General features: G+C 39.2%; 1 protein-coding gene across 8 annotated transcripts in view; it reads right to left on the reverse strand.

Annotated features, from left to right (window-relative positions):
* TJP1 (tight junction protein 1) overlaps window positions 1-16,316 on the reverse strand; it is a 163,479-nt gene that overhangs the window by 82,044 nt on the left and 65,119 nt on the right. The window lies entirely within an intron of this gene.

The raw sequence follows: 16,316 nt of genomic DNA on the forward strand, positions 1-16,316 counted from the left end.
CAGCGCACGATGGGTCTCACCTAAAAAATCCATCGCGCAGGCTCGAAGGGTAATGACCTTTCCCAAATCTTCGTTCACGAAGACTGGCCATGATTGACTGACTGATTAAATCATACCTGTTTCTATTGTCAAGGATGTTTATTAACCTGCACTTTGCAATGAAAGGGCAAACAACTGTGACTAAACCCATACTTTAGCAGCAGCAGGATAGAGATGTTAAATTCTGGACTGCACCAGCCTCACATTCCTCCAGCTCTGGAAATAGTCTCAAAGACAGTCTTTTCCATTTTTCCTTTTTAGTTTTTGGGGTTTCTTTATACAGAGATTATTTACTAGGCTCTTCAACTTTGCTATGTCACATATCTGAAGAAAAAACAGTGCAAAATACATAGCATGAAACATACTGGTTTTCAACATTCCTTTTTCAAGCATTTTCTGGGACCTTTTTAGGAGAAAAATTGTTCACAGAAAATTCTCTTGTATGACCTTAGTATTGTCATCTCTTCCTCACTGAGGAGGATCACTGAGGTACAAACAGCACCAACACCTGGATTTTACCACTCAGATGCCACTGGCATGCTCAGTGACCTTAGGTTAATCACTTAACTTCTCTGTACTTCAGTAAAACATCAATGGGGTCTATATGGCCAAATAAATACAATGAAGCAGCTTTTTATGTGACTCAGAAAGTAACTAGTGGCACATAAATGCACAGTACTGCTGTAAAATTGTAACTGAAAAAGACAAAATTAAGCCAAATATCGGTAGCTATTCTTAAGAACTCATGCAACTTGCACATTCAATCATTAATATTTTCATGCAGTTTGTCTCTCCTGACTGTCTCTCCTGACCTTACCTTACCTCGGCAAGGTACCTTATTGCAGCTCATTAAGTACTGGCAAAGTAGGGGAATTTGTCAGGTTGCTCCTCACAGAAAAGGCCACCTGTATGAAGTGTTTGTAGGTACAGTGTGTCTGTCTGAGCTTTTTAGAAACCTAAAAAACTACACTACAAAATACAAATGGATTTTTAATTTCTGCATTATTACCACCTCAGTTCCTTCTTCAGCATTACAGTTGTGTAATCTCTATCCTCGGAAGTTTCCAAGATCTAACTGGTTAGAGTCCTAAGCAACCTGGTCTGGTCTCAGAGCTGACCCAGCTTTGAGAGAAGGCTGGAGCCCTCATTTGGTCCCTTCTAACCTGAATTATTCCACGATCCTTTCCGGCAGTTTCTTTCTGCCTTCTTCCTGATGTTTTTCAGGATTTCCCTTCTAGGCTAGGGACTCTAATACAGAGATTGTTATCTTGGCAGAAAATTCAGGTGTCCAATCTTTATTAAGTTTGTTTTTATGAAAGATTCAGTGTATTGCAGGAAAAATCAGTATTTATGGTAGATTTGCATATTATTTGGTTTTGATTAAAATGTCAGTTTTGCCAAAGCTTCTGGAACCTTCAGGAAATTGGAGGAAAAAACCCACCAAGTTATTTATATTTTTCAGTTCTTCTATGTAATGTCTGCTACTTTTTAACTGATGTCTGTATGTTTCAGATGTTAGGTTCTGGCCTGTTGTGCCTGATCCATTGCCTTCTCCGGTTTCCAGAAACTGATGTGGATGAACTTGCAGTAAACATTTTAAGTTATTAAAGCCCTGCAAAGGACACTGAGTTACATGTGAAAATCACTGTTCTGAATTAGCTTTTTCCTCATGAAAATTAGAATTTCTTCAGGTTTTCACCTCTGTATTAGCCTGTGTTTGCAACAGAACATTAGTTTTATGTTCTGCACATTTTCAACCTGCTTAACTAGCTCTCTAAACTATTTTCCAACTCCATCAGAGGTCAATTTTTCAATAGCAGTGAGCTGTATTATACCTTTTTCCCCCTTTCTACTGTCTGATAGGAGCCATTACTGCCATTTGGCAAACAGCATGCTTTTACTTTTTTTTTTCCTTATTCCTTTCTTGAAGAGATTCTGTAAGAGTTATAAAAAGCAGAGTAGCTCTGCAAGCACCTATGGAAGAATTCTTCCTGTCTGTAAAAGGTAATGTGAAAACAAAATAACTTATATTCAAAAGTTATTAAAATGATTGCTGGAGTCAGGAACCAAAAGAAAGAAGTGAGAAAATGATCAACTAAGACACAGTTGTTTTTACGTCCACATCACCTATACTTAAGATTTTTCACCAAATTGTTGCTGCTATTTTATCTTCTTTAAGCATTATTCTATATGCAAACATGGCCACTTTCAGTATTTTTCTTTTACGGATTTAAGATCTGTAATGCTGAACCAAAATATCTTCTTTTTTTTTTTTCCCCTCCCTTGCATATACAAGTTGGTATAAATGGCTCCAGTGAGTAATTTTCCTTAAGGGCCTCTATGTAAGTCTGGCATATTCTCTGACTATTCACATTACTGAAGGTTGCTTACAGCTTTGAGCAAAACAGTGAGAGTACTGCCATCCTCATGATCAGGCATCCAAGGAGACAGCTCCTTTGATAAGTTACAGAAAAAAGGACTCTCTGTTTGCTTAAACACTTGCACACTCTTCAGTTTCTTGCCAAAGCCTGTTCACACTTCAAGCTCCTGGTGGATTCTGGATATACAAGCCGAGCAATCTACCCATGATCAGTGAGTCACCATGGCATGATTATCCTATGATTAAACCACTTTTGCTTCCTTTTGCTGTGGCCACTCCACATTGGAATCTTTCCAGATAAGTCTACATACTCCTGCTCAGAGACCTGTTGATCTCTTCAGTACACCACGTTTGAGATTGTAGCACCAAGGATTGCTGGATTGAGCACTACAGGAAGGCAATAAATCACAATGTCAAACTTAATAATTTCTACAATTATCTGTTCTCATCCTCTTATCTGGTTCATCCAGAACAATCAGCATGATTTTCCAGTTGTGGGAAGCCAGGTGGAGGAAGCACTGCTACGAGTTTGTGTTTACCTTTGGTAGTCACAGTAATGACTACAAAGAAGCCCCTGTACAAATGAGTAGGGAATACAGGAGAATCAGCAAAACGGTGATGCTGCAATGAGGAGCTGGAAGGTGGGTAACAGTTGTTTTGGGACACTGAGATGTACCCAGGTCTATTTTCATCTATATAAACTTAATCCAGAAATCAAACCAAATCCAATGCAGTAATAAAAGTGACAGATAACTCACAACAAAACATGGGTATGAGGCAGGTTTTTGGGAAAAAGCCTCAAACAACTTCAGGGATCATATGAGCAGTCCCTAAACCTCAGCCCACTGTGGTGCTATGAACTAGTGGGCAGCAGAGGGCACAGACATGCTCAGGGGCATTCCAGCTCTGCCTTGGAACCCCAGGAACAGAGATGGCCACAACTGCTTTTTGTTCGTTGGAAGAGATCTGTAGGTCTCTGTGACATCCCCAAGATTTTTGTGCCTTAAAGATTAAAACCTGTCAGCCAGAGACAGTGTTGCCCTAGTGTCTTACAGAATGTTTCTGCTGTCTTTCACAATGTACTGAGGGGTATTTTCTCTATGTATTATACTGGTATCTACTGTAACCTAAGCAGTACAAGATGCCAGTTTTCTAAGACTGTATTTCAATCTTTTTAGATGTTTGCAAAATGGTGGTATCCTTAAAAGAACAACCCCATCATGCAGAGGACTGAAGGAAAACTCTAATTTAACTAAAGAGCCCTAAAGCCGCCTCAGTTCAGACTTGTTCCCAAGAGAACATTGCTGGGAGCCAACTACTGCCGCTTCCTTCTCTGCTTTCTGTTGCTAGCTCGACTGAATCTATTTTTTACTGACATGCCACTTATAATATGCTGTGAAATGTGGACAAAATGCAAAGAGAATTTGCAAGCTATATTGATAAACATTTGACATCAGTTTCCAAAACCTAGAAACAGTTTTGTGATGCTCTGAACTCTGGTAACACAGGGATGATATTACACAGTATAGCATTTTTGTGGTGTAGTTGCACAGAAATGTCAGCTGTGAGAGGAACAGCTCCCTGATGTGAAAGAGCATATTCTAGCATCTTTACACTGAGACTATTGTACATAGTGGCTCTTGATAAGTAGTTTGCTGTGCTTCTGACTTTCTGTGTAACTACTCAAGTCAACTTGTTCAGTTTAATCACCTACAAACTAAAAATAAAATACGTGTTCAACATCTTGTGATGGATATGTTATATAAATGCTATTTAGTACGGTAATAATTTCTTTGCTATATTCACAATTTTCTTACATAGCTCCAAACAGAATTTGAAAGATCTTGATAACACTTCATTGACACCCTTTACTTTTCAACTTGGATTTTACACATGCTCTGCTCAATCCACTTTCAGCGTTGCTCTCTCTGATCTTTCTCCTGATCCCCTGACAGAAGTTGCTCTGTCATTTGTGCAGCAATCTCAAACTCTTGACTGCCTTTAACCTACTGAATCACTTCCTGACTTTATGTGATGCCTGTAAACTCCTCTTCACCTGAACATGAAGACGAGCACTTCAATCACATTTCTCCACTCTAGCAAACTCACAAGCTGGAATGAGGCTTGCAAGATAGTAATTTTTGCTGCATTTCAAATCCAGCTTTTCTTTCACCATCTCTGTCATTTTCTTTTTGTCTTGCTAGGTAAACTGCCTGCACTTACTTTGATAGAGCTTACAGCTCTTTCCTTCTGTTTCTTTTTGTAAATAGCTTTGAACAACAACAAAAATAATGTTATCTAAGGATGCAGGTACATTTACAAAATGTCACAAAAACATATTTTTGGCAATAATCCCAGAGCAAAACAAAGATATTCTGGGAAGGCCTAAATTTAAAAATAAATTCTATTCTAAACCAGGGGTCCTGTGCTTTTTCAGAGGAATGAGTTCTGTCATTCCTTACATACTAGGACATTACACACAGTAAGGTCCTCATTGCAACGAGTTACGACTCATGGAGTTACAACACTGCCTCACATCTACAGATTTTTCCTCACATTGCCCTGAGTGAAGTCTCCCATCTGCTGCCAACATCCCTCTTCCCAGCTTGCAGCAGCAGAGTAACCACAGCAATTATCTGAAAGAAAATGACGAGGATTCTATCTACCTCATTTTCAGCTGTCTCTTAAAGGAGGTAAGAGCTGGAAATAGAGGTAAGAGGCAGCAGCTGGCTATTTCTGCAATGAAATAATGAAGAGAGCATGGCAGTAGCTCTATGGAAGAACCAGTGGAGTTTGTTCACTGAGTGCAGCAATAGAATCAAAGATATTTAAAGCTGTCCTTCCATTCTAGTCCCCTCCTCATCAGGTGACCCTGCATATGTTTTTATCTGTCCATATTTCTTCAGGCAGATACGGCACTTAATTTCTTCTAGAAGGTACAGCCCAGGGGAAGGCAAGTCATATCTGTATTGCCTGAACATGGTCCATGCCTGGGACTCCAGCAGTTCCTTGTGTAAATTAGCAGAATGCTACAAGCCCACGTCATCATGCCCCCTCCTAGGGTGGGAGCTGGAGTGGGGAAAACACAGGCCTCTTCACATCAAGTATATCATCGTGGGAATTCTCTCCTGGACTCTCACAAGTCCTCTGAAATTCTCCATGTCACTGCAGCACACAGGAGGAAATCAGACTCCCAGCTGAGCTAAGGGAAAAATAGAACCCTTACTCCTCAGTAAGACAATGTATTTCTTTGACTATCTGACTGTCAGAAATAAAAAGAGATATAAAAACTACATTCATAACCTGAAAAATAAAACTTTATCTAAGCTAAACCTGCACAGAGGCCAAAACACTAGAAAAGTGCTGGAGGACCATGATGGCACCAGGACACTTATTGTGAATACCAGGCTTCCACATCCTTCTGCATGTCTGCTGCTTGTGATATTGCTGCGGCCTTATAAAAAATTCAGCTACAGCCTAGGTAATGGTAAATTCTGCTTTGTTTGTGACTATCTTGTTATTTTCCTTAGAATAAATGCTACTATCTTTAATGTTTCTACATATGAAACAGCTCATATAAAATACTGATCTAGTACTTTACAGCTGCTTTCAGACATACACAGGAGGCACTCTTAAAATCTATTTGTATCACCAATCTCAATCATTTTATAGCCAAAAAGTGCCATTCTTCAGATGGATTTCAGTGCCCTGTGGAATCAATAGATGCTGTATATGATATTGCAGTGTTTCCAGATTTCCACTCTGCAGATGGTCATGGCATTTTCCACATGACTCCTACTGTAATACCAGAACCACATAAGTAATTTATAAGAAACTGATATATCCCAGCACTTTATAGCGCCCTGTGCAGTATTCAAAGCTGAACAGACAATACAAAAGAAACAATAGCATGTCTCCTTGTTTTAATTTTATAGAGACCATATATGCATCCAGGAAAAGTAGAAAAGCAGAACAAATACTGATATGTTAGCTAGCACATGAAAAATATCAGAACTTCCATTTAATACAATTAACTAAAATGCAAGAGAATTACAAAAGACATGCCCAGAGAAAATAAAATATTATTTTGTGGTGTGGTCAAGCCTCTGAAAATACTGTTACCATTGATCTGAATTCACTTGTATAATTGTCAATTACTTTGTTACTGGAGAAAGAGGTGTCTAATTGCTGAGAATGACCTTTCTGTCTTTGTTTTCCATCTTCTTTCTCCTTCCATTGGGCTAAATAGATACACACTTTATTTTTGCCTTTTCTTGTGACAAGATGTAATAAAATAACTTCTAAAAAAGTTAGTAACAGGAGATATGGGTTGAAAAATATTGAGGAATACAAAATAAATTGTATGGCTTTTGTTGCTAAGAAAATAGGGGGTGAAGAATGAGATCCCACCAGCTTTTAACCTTAAAGTATTCAATGTATTATGTAGAAATCTCACAACAAAAAATGATTAAAAAAAAAAAAGTTACCACTGCTATCACAAGTAAGTATTCAGGACACACGAATATAATTTTCTGTTTGGTTCTAAGCATATTTCATTTCCATGCAAAGCTTCCTAGTTAAATATTTTCTTTAGACTCCTAATGAGGAAATTCAGGTGCTATTATTTCAGCCCCCTGAAATATTGGGGCACACCAAGAGACACCTGCACGGCCCCCCACTCCTTCCAGCTATGGCTGCATGTGTGGCGCAGATCAATCTCAGTAGCAGCAATACTGTACTTCCATCTCAGAAGAAACTTATTAAAACATTCTTCTGAGTGACCACAACAAACCTGTTTCAGAGTGCAGGTGGAACAGACAGAACTATTACAACACAGGAACTGGATGTGAGTGTCTGACACCACTAAGACAGTAAATTGTAATCAAATCATAATTCAAATCTAAATTGGCAATATGTTCCCTTTAACGAGTTTGATGGATCTCCACTGCGCTCTCGTGCAAAAGCAACCATCAGAAATCAGAATATTTGATCTTGTTCTGGAAATGTGCTCACCTGCAAATGCCAAACAATTCCACTTTGGCCAGAACCTGGGCTCTGTGAATGGTGGGCCATTTCAGAGTAGAACACAACCCCTGATGAGGCTGCAGGACTGCAAGGGAATCACTTAATAGTGAATGTCTTTGTTTCAACACAAATCTCCTTTTATGAAGCTAATATCAAACTATCAACAATTTTTTACTAATACAAAACAAGTGCTTACTAACCAAACCTGGATAACTAAAAAGGAATAGATTTCTTTTCTGGTACATGAGCAGTAAGTTAAAAAAAAAGTTATTCTTACATTAGTCTAGTGATGCAGATTTTGCTTACAGAGCCCCGGGCATATAAAAATAAATTCATATCTGCAGTATACGTTCAGTGCCAACACATCAGTGATCATGGAGAAAGTGAATTTAAATTACCCATTTTGCCCCTGAAGTTTAATCTCCAGCACAATTTGGAAACAGATCAGAACAACTTAAATTAACTGTATCAGTAAGGACCTTAATGGGATTTCACAGGATCCAATAGAGTACAGACTCAAGAGAACAGGTCTGAGCTCAAGCCTTGCTTTCTCTTTTCCACCTCCATGATGTGAAGCCCAGCCAGAGGCTGGTGATGAAGGCACCTGTGCTGCACTTACATCAACAATCCAGCTGGGGAATCGCTGTGTAACCAGTCAAGCCAGTTCTGAGGTTCAGTTGTCACCAAAGCAGCCTGAATTGGTCAGTCCAATCAGCTACAGCATATTACAAAATGTTTTCCTTTTCCTTTTTTTTTTTTAATCTGCTTATCAATGAGGTCAATTAAGAATACAGCACTTCTGAACATTAACAGAGATGACCATTGCAGATCTAGTAGCTCAGTTAGGTAGACACCATGTCTTCAGAGAAAATTTGACATCGGTTTGTAAAGACACATGAAGAAGAGGAGAACATTCCTTTTTTATTATGTGAACTCCCACATGCGATGTCATGAGGAATTTGTGTGGGAACTTATTTACAAAATGGGAACTTACTGTCATTACACTGTGCTGAAGAAGTAAAAAAAAATGACCATGCTATAAGTCAAATGTCACAGCAGAATTTAATATGCTGGAATTCTTGGAAAGTGTTCTAATGCTTTCAGCTCAAAAGTAGCGTACAATGCTTTTTATAGCAAGGAATTTTAATTATTATTAGTTTTTGGCAATCCCCATAGTCCACTAGCATTTTCTAACCCACAGAGATTAAAATTTGAGGAGAAACAGAAGGTGGTAGGAAAATGAAGAATGACTAATTGAAGTGTTCAACATCTACTTATCCATGACTTAATAATATAGATATGTGAGCAGGAGTTCAAGATCAAGACATTGTTCCTGTTTCCTCCCCAAATGTGCCATTATTAATCAACTGAATTTTTGTAACAGCCAAAATAGGTCAGAGAGAAGTGGGGAAGTGACTGTATCACATAAGGGATGGAGGGTGTAGTATCTGGACTGAGGAAAGATTAGCAAAACAGTTTGCCTAGAGAAGAGAAAGAAATCCAGGAGAGCTTTTTTCTTCTACCAAATCACAGTACCGGCATCTGTGACCCTTATATGTAAGTCAGTCTTAGTGGATTTATGGGGTAAAGAAGTTCCTGGCTTGCAGTGCTTTCAGTATGAAGACATGCTGACATGACCAGGTTTCCACAGTCTTCACCTCATTTCTTCCCCTTTTTACTTTCCAATCCATACCTTAACTTACAGGGCAAACGCGGCCTCTGTTCCCCAGGTCCTGATCTATGTCCACTGCAGCCTCCCCTCGACATGTCACTGGAGCTGCCACGTAGCCATGAAGAACACCAGGCTCAGACAATCCAGGGAAATCCCACAGCTTTGCCTATGAGTTTTGCCCTATTCCTTTTGCCCTATGAGCCACATCCTACCCCCCTCCTGAATGGCACTTCATAGCCTCCTGCCTGTTCATCAGCCATTTTCTCATGCTGCTCCAGACTGCAGCATGTACCTTCGGGCTCCAGACGGTTGACTAACTCTTTCTCAGCCACCAAGGGTGTGACTCAGGTTTGCTGCTAGTGGCAAGAACACACTCACACTGTGATGAACATCTGGAAGGAATACTTCGGACGTTGCAATTTTGATCAAGGCAGCAAAGGAATTATTCTAGTACCAGCTCAGGGCAGCTGTCCACTGTAGCTGTGCAGCTGCCGTGCAGTTGTAGCACAGGTGTTTATGGAGAAGATGAAGCAATGCTCCCAGAAGGCTCCACGCCTTCACCTGGTGACTTGTTCTCTCTGAGCACAGAAGCCATTTTCCCCAGTGATGCCATTTGCCAGAAGCCTTTTTTATTGGGGGAACAGGAGAAAAAGAATTTTGGGAAAGTTCCTGTGATGCGACAGTGACTGTGGTGTTTCTATCCCAAGCAAACCCTGAGCAACAAATTTTCCCTCTGAACATGCAGTGAAAATATTCTGAAGACCTGGTCAGCACCAGTTTGATGGGATGCCCTATGCTCCCTCTCTTCACTCCAAAATGCACTTCAAAAATGAAAGAAAAGAAGCACATGAGACTAGAAGCTAATTAGCATTTCCTATTATATTTGTTATTGCTGATGCAAGTTTTAGTATAAAGAGACAGCAATTTCCTTCTAGGTGGCTAAAATCACAGTTAGGAAGGATCCTCATTCCTCTGCACTAGCATATAATGAACTGTGGCAATGCAGTATTATCTGTAAGAAAAAGACTTGCTCAGTAGCCTTCTCCGCTTTCCAGAATATTCTGCACCACCTCTGCTTCCACCTTTATACTTTTCACAATTTCCCTAAGAAACATGCAACAAACACCAAAAATTTCACAGTATTAAAAAATCCTTTAGGATTCATTATACACTATATGCTATTATGTTACGTGCTATATGAATAATAAAACATTACACAACTTGTAAAACTACTATATTTGTGAATTTGCATCATATAAGTTTTATATAAAAGTAAAACTTTGATTTGTCATGGAAGCTTCTTTGATGATTAACATTTATCAACATTCAACAGTCAAAAGCTATCAGATGTCAGTGTTGTCCTGGTTAATCCTTTTCCCCTGGGAAATGTCTTGAGGATCTGTAGGCTGTTGTACTAAGCTCCCCTTCAGCACACAAAATTCATCCAGATATCTGCAATGACAAAGTTCCTACCAGATAATTTTTGTTTTTCTGGGAGGAACTGAACTTCTTGCCACTGAAAGAGATTACTTTGTAGTTAGCAGTCAAACAAGCACTCATAACAACCTCTTATCAGTATTTCTCTGGGCCCTCCCCTACTTTCACAAGTCTCCCTGCAAACTTAACGCTTGAAATTTAGTTATACTACTTGAATTTTCACTGATTGATTAGGACGGATGATAAGAGAAACACTGTTCTTGCACATCTTTGTTTCTGCTGCTTACTTTACCATACTGCCATCTTCTTTGGAAAGGCTAAAGAAATTCCCTTCTGGACACAGGACAGCATCTCATTCACTCAGGAAAAGTAAAATTCTCTCTACTGTACTCTCTAACCCAAAAACAATCTTGAAACTCAAGACAGTAACATATGGTCTATTAGGAACCACTTTGCCCTTCTCCGGTCTCACTAGGCTAGGGCTACATAAAAATCTACATCCATTGAAAGTTATTAAACTTTAATAATTAAGAAAACTTACTCGGGTGTTCTCAGCTGGAAACTTTCTATCTGTCACCTGCTACTTCCAGATAGATAAACTCACAGATGGGTGAGACTGCAGATCAGAAATCATAAACCTTGCAAGCACTGAAGTACAGAAATAGCATAGCAGAAACTCAATCTCCATTTCTCCCATTTCTGGAGAAAAGGGAGACTATAATATTAATGGATAATTATGTTTTTTCTTTGCAGGCACTTCAACATCTGAAGGGCCACCCACTGGGCCCAGGAGTGTCAGCAAACTCACCTGGCTGCAGAAGAAAAGAGAAGTGAGCAATCAGCAGCCTTAATTAAAGAAATGTGAAAGTGGGGCACCAAATTCAAATTCTTCCACAGGTGTGGGAAGGCAGGAACTGCGAGACTTGATACTCTTGAAGTGATGGAAAACTGAAAACAGAATTTCTACAGATCACACACAATGTTGAGCACCAGCAAGTCCCTGCAGGCGCTCGTGCCAGGGCAGCACCTGCACAGCACCGCTCATTTCCCAGGGGCCCTCACGGGGCAACATCCCTGGGATGAGCATCCGCCAAGCCAGGCCCTGGCACGGGACCTTTGACCAGCAGAAGGGAATGTGCAGAGACAACGGCTCCCTCCTCCCCGAGGAATTCTGCCAGCTCCTGCCTGCTCCTCCCAACTCCCAACCACCACCACCTCCAGCCATTCAGGACTAACATTGTTCCTTGTTCCCCAGGAGATGCTGAATTTGAGCAAGTGCAGAAGGCACATGAGCACCTGTCATGTGATCTGTGGAAAAATACTGTGCCAAAATACTGCAAGAAGAGGCACGAGAGGAAGAAAAATAAAAAGTGCAGATACAACTCCCTTTAACATGACTGATTAAAAAAAAAATCTGACAGGTTGTGAGGATTATATTATAAATATTATAATATTTTAATTCCTTGTTGGCAGCAGCTAGTCTCATTTCATTGCCTTTAATTTCTCCTCAGGTCTATCTGCAAGTTTAATAAAGGTCTTTGTGCATGCTCAGGACTTGTTCACTTAATTGAGTGAAACTAGAAGCCACAGTTATGCCAAAAGGTTTTATTAGAGTATTAGAGAATAATCACCAATCTTTCCCCAACCTCTCCCCAATTAGTCTGCACAAAGATTGAGATGATGTTTATTTAAACGCAGGCATGCTACACTGTCTACTGCAGTTCTTAAAATCAGTCAGACATTAAAAACTCCACAATTACAGGGTCTTCTCATTCAAGAAAATAAAGGAAAGCAGTTTAAAAAAATTGTTAACATCAGTATCACCACTATAACATACTCCAAAAAATTCCACAATGCTGTGCTTGTATTTACAATCTCTCTTGATGAGTCCATGTCCCATTTATGAAGATAAGGAGAATACTCTTTGCAAACTGTGATGCTGTGCCAGTATTACATGTTGGGGTATTTTTCACTTGCATAAACTAGCTAAGAAATCCACCAGTGTTCCCAGTCCATCTGAACTAAAACCCTTGTTTTCTAGATATGCTGATATTATGATCTATGAAGCATTTTTTAGTTACTGGTACACTACTTGCAACATTGCTTCCAAGTTATTTTGAAGGTAGAGCTCTCTCCTTCAGCTTTCTAAAAATGGACTTTACCCCCCACTTAGCAGCTGAATAATTACTGGCTCCATGTTGTCTGGGGGCTGGCTTCAAGAGCAGGAAGAATTTGGCAAGATGCTCCACTGTCAGTTTTATCCTTCTTCTTTGCACCTTCTCCCTTAAATCAACATATTCCTAGTTGTTTTCCCCTTTCTTTTCCATTCCTTATTATACTTGATAGTCAACCTCTGCTTGTGTTTTGCTCCCCTATTCTGAACTTCTGTACCCAGTTACCATTAACTAATTTTAGGACTCAGCTTGCCTTGATGTGTTTACATACTCTTTTAAGATCACTTAAGCAGAACAAAGGGCCGTTTTAAGCAATGAACTGAACTCCGAGGATGAGAAACAGGGTGGAGCAGGCCCATCCTGTTTTAGGAAAGGCAGTTTGGAAATCAGGACCAGAAAGCTCAGTTCCTATGTATCTAAATGATTTGAGCGTGGACTAGGGTGTGTGATAACGGTGGCATCTCGCTCATGCTGCTCAGAACAGACTGACTGTACAGTCCCTGCTTTCGACTGAGCAAAGCAGCAAACAGCTTCTAGCTTTAACAGATGGCAATACAATACACAAACCTCTCCACCACACTTTCCCTGATAGCTCCCAACTTCACTGGAGGCTACAGTTTTTAATTCTTTACACTGGAGCTAAGGGAAAACCAGGTGTCCTTGGCTGCAGCTCGGCGTCCCACCTTCACAAAGCTCAAGAACAGTTCCAGAACAATGTTCAAACACAGACCAACAAAAAAATTTCTAACAAAAAAATTTCTAACATAGACTTATCAGACTGGAAATGTAGTTAAACCGTGTATGAACATTATTCTGCTCTATCCGACTTCAAGAACAATTCGCAGAGCCTAGAAATCATTTGTGTATGGTCTTGGAATTAAACACTGCCATCAGTCACCTTTGCCATGCAGAATTTTCCTTCATTCACACACACACACACACACACACACACACACACACACACACACACACACATTCCTCAGAGGATGTTGGATGTTTCTGGAGAACCTTTTGCTCTAATACCTGTATTCAAAGAATAATTTATTTTTAATATTAAAATAATTCATTTTTAATAGTTTGTCTTTATGATGACCATTTTATTCACACTATACTTCAAGGACACCCACCTGGTCAGGATATATTGATGGTTTGTGTACAGACCTGGCACAAATCCATATCTGAAAGCAGTAAAACTTTTTCATTCTGCTGACATGTTTTCAACCTGTCCTCTGCCTGCCAAAATAAAACCCTTGAAAGCAGACTCCATATGACTTGCCCCTCAACTACAGATTCTGTCAACTTACATTATCTATAGTAACAGTAATATTTAAGAAACACCCTCTAGTGAAACACTTACACTGTTTTTCTAGCTTGAGTCAAATAAATATCAGATATCAACAGTACCACAAACATATCTTAATTCTGATAAACAGCTCAAAGTGGAATTTTGTTTTTCTAATTCCTTAAACCTATTAATAGCTTACATCACATTTCTTTACTTTCATTCAAAAACTGTATTTTTAATATTAAAATGATCTTGTGCTTAGTAGCAGCATGTTGTAGGAAGAAAATTAATGGAAATTTAAAAAGGTAAACAGTATGGAGGGGGCTATTTCTTCTGTCATCAAAGTCCAGTTAAGCATTTTTTATTTCATCTTAAAATACACTTTTGACTGCCTCTACCAACTCTCAGTTTACTAAGGAAAATCTGCGCACAAATCTTTATAACTTAAATTAAAAAGTCATTCATGTGTTTTAATGACAAAGAGAGCAGAACTGCAACCTGGAAGGACACTGGAAATATGCAATGTTAATTGATTATCACGCCAAACTGATCTTTCCAGATGAAGTAAAAGCCAGATCTGACAAATGTATGTAGCTCCTGACCACTAATAGCCTCCAGTGAAATGATGACAACACGACTACATTGCTTCCTTTTACAAGCTCATTTACAGTATGCTTTGTTGATGATATTTAAACAATAGCTAGTGCCAAATGGGATTAGCAATGCTGATTACAATAATCAGTCTTGTTCAAAATAAGAAAGTGTCTGTTCAACATTTTTCTAAGTTTCCTAGGAAAATAAATTTGTTTTATCATCTTGCTTAGCTGCTACCTCTACCCAATAACAGTAGATTGAAACACTGAAGACTATTGAGGACAGGGCTCTCTGAACAGTGAACAATTTAGAGGCTATCTGTATGGGGAAAGATATGGCAGTAAGAGGTTTAGGGCATGAGGGCACTAACTCACAGAAAATGACATGTTAAGGATTTCTGCTGCTGTTTGCTGCTTTGCTCAGTTGAAAGGACAGACTGTACAGTTTTTCCAGCAGTCAAACTTTGGAGAATATGTTGGTTTTATTCACTCTTCTAGGGTCAATAAAATATAATTATATTTTTAATCCTTTTTCCAAAACTGAGAGAAATTGAATTGAAAACCTACACACACATACACAAATGCAAACTAAACTGAAGGAGGGAAGAATTCTGTTCAGCAAGCCTGCCACAGGTTTCACTTGTTACTGCTGCAAAGGATATAATCCAGTTCTAAGAAATAATGAAAGAGATGTAGAATGAGAACTGCTATTTTAACTGGTATCAGCAAAACATTGCTTCATCTGTATACGGATAACATGGAATCAATTTTGTACTGTATAGCCTCAAATGACAGACAAAACACAGTTCCTCATCAAAAGTCTGACATTACTACCTTTAAATTTAAAAGTAAAATCCAGCTTCAAATAGGAGCCCACATACTTTGGAAAGTCCACAGTAAGTTTATCGGTATGCTGGCCAAAATAGGTCCCCAAATACAATCTGTTCTAACTAGAGCCAGAAATCATTTCTGCCCAATTTGTGCGCAGGTCCTTTGCTGGGCCAGGGAGTAAGAGCTGAACATTTGTGACCCACACCCTTAAATACCTCTGCACAGCCCCAGCTAGGGAGATACAGCACAGAGCCACCATAAACACTGGATTTCATACCATCTGGAAGCAGCACAGCTCACTTGCCTCCCATACCCTTGCATGGGGCCATGACTTTCCTGGCATGTGCTAATGTATAGCTCTCTCCACAGGGTAGTCCATGACCTTCAAACAAGAAACAGTGGTACAAAATAGATTCAATATATACACTAGAAATCTAGGAGGCATCATTTACAGACAGTAAAACATCTTGCATTCAGCCTTGACATGAAAAAGCCAAAACCACAATACTTTTGCCTGAAACTCTGCTAACGACAACACACAGTTGCTGTAGTTTAAAAATATCCCTTCTAAGTACTCTTTTGAAAAAAACTATAAATAGTCTGTAAAAACAAGTGAATTTAACATCTCTATTATTTGAATAAATAACACAGTAATTCAACATTAGGTGTGGTCTTAAGGTCACAAATTTCAAAGAGTATTAGGAAAACAGAAAATTGAGGTCAAAATCTTGCATAAAGCATGCAGTTTTTTGTGATAGAACTGAAGGAGTGCATAATCCCCTTGCTAATAAATTGCTACCACCGTCAGACAGTGCATAAATCAGAACTGTTCAACCGTGAAGATATCCGGATTATATATCAGAGTTTTTAACAGTTTGCT

The sequence above is a fragment of the Lepidothrix coronata genome, unplaced genomic scaffold, assembly GCF_001604755.1.
Source record: "Lepidothrix coronata isolate B3197 unplaced genomic scaffold, Lepidothrix_coronata-1.0 Scaffold266, whole genome shotgun sequence".
Classification (NCBI taxonomy): Eukaryota; Metazoa; Chordata; class Aves; order Passeriformes; family Pipridae; genus Lepidothrix; species Lepidothrix coronata.